The sequence below is a fragment of the Mixophyes fleayi genome, chromosome 12 (assembly GCF_038048845.1).
Source record: "Mixophyes fleayi isolate aMixFle1 chromosome 12, aMixFle1.hap1, whole genome shotgun sequence".
Taxonomy (NCBI): domain Eukaryota; kingdom Metazoa; phylum Chordata; class Amphibia; order Anura; family Limnodynastidae; genus Mixophyes; species Mixophyes fleayi.
Genome location: NC_134413.1, coordinates 14,208,686 through 14,213,651, shown reverse-complemented (window position 1 = coordinate 14,213,651; position 4,966 = coordinate 14,208,686). Strand labels below are relative to the sequence as shown.

General features: G+C 40.2%; 1 protein-coding gene across 1 annotated transcript in view; it reads left to right on the top strand.

The window, feature by feature from the left end:
• SOS2 (SOS Ras/Rho guanine nucleotide exchange factor 2) overlaps positions 1-528 on the top strand; it is a 212,030-nt gene extending 211,502 nt beyond the window's left edge. The window contains exon 24 of the transcript XR_012680191.1: positions 518-528. The gene's annotated coding sequence lies outside the window, so the exon portion shown is untranslated. The remainder of the gene's footprint in view (positions 1-517) is intronic.
• The last annotated feature ends 4,438 nt before the right edge of the window (positions 529-4,966 follow it).

The following is a 4,966-nucleotide window of genomic DNA, read 5'->3' as shown; positions in this document are numbered from 1 at the left end:
AATTCCTGAAGAGAGACTGAGAGCAGCATTGGGGCGGTCTCTTTGCAGTCAGTATACAGAGGTATTTGTTCAGCTTCTTACTGAATGGGGCCAGTCTGACAAGGGTTCAGTGAAGTGCACAGCACTAAACAACAGTGTGTGTCTGTACAGAATGCCATCACTGTGTTGACCTTTACCTATTTCAGTGTTGACAAATGTCAGTTAATTCACTGCCAATAAAAATCAAGTGAAAGGTTTAACAAAACCAATGTCACTGACATGTTCATACCCTCCTCACACTGCAATACACATTGAGAAATTAGACTATAGAAGTCATTTAAAAATGTGTATTGTGCCTTTAAGATGGCTTCAAATATAATGTATAGGTCTTAAGAAAAATAAGGAGTATATGGTGTGATCCTAGAAATAGGTAGATGGTGCTTAGGAGTGAAAGATAAGCGGCGCCCAATGAAGACTATGGGCCTCTTAGAATATATGTTACCAAACAATGGCAGATTTATAGCCCCAATTATTTTAGACATATGATGCCAGGTGTTGTATCTCTTTACATGCTTTCCAAGTGCTATAAGAATGTGTATTCTCCATTGTACCAAACAGAATAGTTACTTGAAACGCAACAAGATTGTGTGTGTTTAGTTTCTGTTCTCTGGCCGTAACTGCATGCAGTAAAGATTTCCCTTTGGTTGTGTATATGAGACAACTTTAATCCACTGGTAGAAGACTTGCGATTTGACATTTCTTTGGAGGCCCCAGAGAGATGGTCAGCGCACAGTGACCCACGGAACGAAAGCTGGATCAGAGAAGGACGCAGACGTATAAATCCACATGGCGAGTAATTTTTTTTGCTTGGCCTCTGTGTCTCTCTACAGTCCTGCTTGGTCTGTGTGTCACTGTGCCTTGACCATACAAGCCAATCAGAGGAAAACTTTTCATTTGTTTTGTATAAGGTAGGTTTTGCATATTATCTGTCGTTCTTTGAAAACTGGACGGTCAAAGTTTAATTTCACTGCATTGAAACCCATAATCTACACAATTTGATAAGGAATTTGATTCTTTGAGAATCAGGGTCCAGGTTGTATTTATTGTAGTTTAAAGTCCTAAGGTTTTTTGACTAGGTCATAAGGTATTTTGACCAGGGCAAATAATAGTAATACATACTTGTTGTTTCAAGTAATAAGGTATTTTGACCAAGGAAAAAGAATAATACAGAATTGTTATCACTAAAGTCATAAGGTATTTTGACCTTGGGTAGTAACAAGAGTATAGGAACGCTTATGGACATAATGGAATATATCCATGGCAAGAAATTTTGTGTAGAAATGGGTGAATTGTTTAAAAAGTTTGGTTGGACCAAAGATGATAGTTTTGATCCAGTGACGATACAACACATGATAAAGAGTATGTCAAAATATATTGATAAACATAGCTTAAGCGAAAAATGTCAAACGTGGCTGTAAACCACCGAGAAATTGATTTATGAACATGAATGTGCAGAGATGGCAGATGTAAGGGAAGGAATTGACATGTGTGGATGGAGGAACGAGAGTGTTGGTAATGTAACAAGAACGAACGGGGTATTGAGACCAAACCCCAAGAGATTGTTTGAGATGGCACAAGGAAGTTAAGAGATCTGTAAAGGTGAAATATATGGGGAGATGTAAATGTGAGGCAGGACTGAATTGTTGGAGTGTTAAGAAATGTGTAAAATGTGGAATGCTGCAAATTTAAGGTCCCAGACAGAAGGTTTAAATATTATGACTAGCATTATTTGTGTTGTGAATCTGTCATTTATTAAATGAGTTAAAAACAAGCTTTACTGAAGGATTAGTTGCTAGTCACATGTATAGGAAGAATAGTTTAATTGTGGCTTTAAGTATCTTGAGCGTTTGCATAAAGCAGACTTCTACCAAATTAACGTTGCCTGTTACAAGTACTTTTCTTGTTGAAATTTAAAGTCATAACATGTGAAATGTAAGAGAGAAGGCAGGTGGGTTGTGTACTGTAAATGTATGTATACAGGAGAAACATTGCATAATGCATGTGTGATACAACACAGCTGAAAGAATGGAATGCCCCCCCCCCCCCTCCCACACTCATTCTGTGTAAAAGACTTCAATGTGAAAGAACTCTTGGAGAAGGACTTTGTTTTTGTTATCTGACAGTGTATGTAAAATTGCTAAAAAGGTTCTTTAAGTATGCTTCAATAATTCGAGAGTAACTAAAATGTCTCCGGAGTGGTAACAATACATTGACGCTGAAAAGTATTTAGTTTAATGCCGGGACTTGTAGTTCTGAAGCTGTAGGCTGGAAGATATCCGATATCAGTTAATTTTTCTTCCTCTATAAGTGAGGGAGTGAGTTTTTGTTGTTTTTGTTTTAAGGTTGGAAAAAAAATTGTACATTTGAAAATGTATTGTTTAATTGCACGCTTTTCAAGAGATGCAAAACAAGTTTTAAAATGTCTGGTTCGTCACCAGCGCCGCCGAGGGGGAGGGGGTACTAATTACCTGCACATGCCAGGGGTACGGCCCAGGCCCTCACTGCCGACGTTTTTAACCCCATTTTTTTTTTACTTTTTGCTTTTTTGTGTGTGTTTGCGCCGGCGCTGCGATCTTGTGAGTATACAAATACTCACATGAACGTGGCGCTGGTTCCTCTTCCCTCCTCCCTGCTCCGTTTGTTTTTTTCATGTAGCACACAAATATCAACTTTAAATTTCAGTGCACAAATAAGCCATCAAGTATTATTTGTGTGCTACATGAAAAAACAGTCAGTATTTAACTTATGTGCAAAACAGAATACCAATTTGCACCCGTTGCATTGTAACATGGTTTTGTCCAGGAGACTGAAATATAAAGTTTCTTAAATTAAGATCCTAAATGAATCAGGCACCTGGTCTGACCCAGACCAAATTATATGCCCCACTTCCAACAAGACCCACCTGGACCTGTGTGATATGTCGATGTAAAAGGGTTAATCAAAACAAAACCACCTGCTCTGTCTTAATATTACCAAAGCACCCACACTCCCCATTAAACTACTTAACTTTGTAGTCAAAGCATCTATGGGCCGTGCAATAAACTAGTCACAATCCAAGTGAGGTGACAAAAAAACAGGTCTTTGAAGGATACATACATGAAAACCCCTTGTTTACACACAGTGATTTTGCATGCTAGCTAAAACAATGTATATCTTTGGGAAGATTATGACCACATTACTATATTATTTTCTAATTCCTGATAAGACTATAATCATGGCAGTTCCCCTAAGGCCAAAAGTTTAGGAAATAGAGGAAGCAGATAAATGTCCACACTGTGATCATGTTTAAGGCATCGTACTCAATGGGGGGATGTTAAAAGATTTTGTTAAACAACATCTACAGATAGTAGGGCTCCGGAAAATGAGGTGGAGCGTGGTTGATGGGAAAAGGCACGATTTCAGGAAGCATACAAAACCGCATATAGTGCTGTGAAGAAAAGGTTCATTCTTCTTGTTACCCAATTAATACTAGGGTTATGACAAGACAGCCATGGCATACCAAGATTGGCAGGAAATCCGACGGAGTGGACAAAGCTGGGAGCGAAGAATTTCTGGTGTCTGGAGTCAGTAGTGACCTATAATGGTCAGATCTCCATAGGGAGTCATCCAGGAGCAATGAGGGACCCACCAATGGTCTGTAGTGGAACATGAGCGGCTTCCAGACAATGAGTATTCTGTGCTGTTTAGCAAGAGATGTGTTAATGTAGATTCCCACAGACCCCGAGTCAGTGATAGCGAGTAGGTTTAATGTGCTGGTCTAAATTTAAAACTTAGACACACAGAGATATGGCATCCCAAAATGGTAGCTGGAGCTTGTAAACCAGATATTGTCAAAGGGGAGATCATCATCATCATCATTTATTTATATAGCGCCACTAATTCCGCAGCGCTGTACAGAGAACTCATTCACATCAGTCCCTTCCCCATTGGAGCATACAGTCTAAATTCCCTAATATAGACACACACTCACACACAGACAGACAGACAGACATACAGAGAGGGAGACAGAGACTAGGATCAATTTTTGATAGCAGCCAATTAACCTACCAGTATGTTTTTGGAGTGTGGGAGGAAACCGGAGCACCCGGAGGAAACCCACGCAAACACAGGGAGAACATACAAACTCCACACAGATAAGGCCATGGTCGGGAATCGAACACATGACCCCAGTGCTGTGAGGCAGAAGTGCTAACCACTAGGCCACTGTGCTGCCCACATTTGGTAGGCTTCATGCAATACAGGGAAAAACTGTTGCACCTGGTAGACAATACCCCACTTCTTCAAAGATGACCCTTTCGTTGTTGATACAATCCTTGACTGGAATTTCCCCATAGACTTTACCTGCTGTAACATCTTCTCCAGGAGTCTCCTATGCCCCGAGGGCTTCACAGGATACACACTTAGGGCACAACCTGAATTCTCAGCTCTTCTCCAAAATGGCACAAACCTTAAAGAAAAGCTAATCTTTGATTTTATTTTATTTTTAGTGCTGGATCTAAGCTATCAATGACAGTCTCCTGCTCCAGTGATGGGTAGAGATTGGAGAGTTGATCTAACCAATTCAGAAATTCATCAGAATTTTAACCAAATTCACAATTTGATACAGACTCTCCCAGAATTAGCAGAACTTACTCCCACTGGATAATCAGGCTACAGTGCATTGAACACAAAGAGGACCCAACGCAATTACAGCTACAGACAACAGGTAGCAGTGCACCAACTGCAATGTGTGAGGTTCTGCCGCAATGCCAAGTACAGACAACAGGTGGCAGTGCACCAACTGCAATGTGTGAAGTTCTGCCGCAATGCCAAGTACAGACAACAGGTGGCAGTGCACGGTCTGACAACTGCACATTCTTTTTCATTTACTGCAATCGGCACTTTGCTTAAGGGGAAGTTAATTAAGACTAAGAGACCTCCCTTGTAT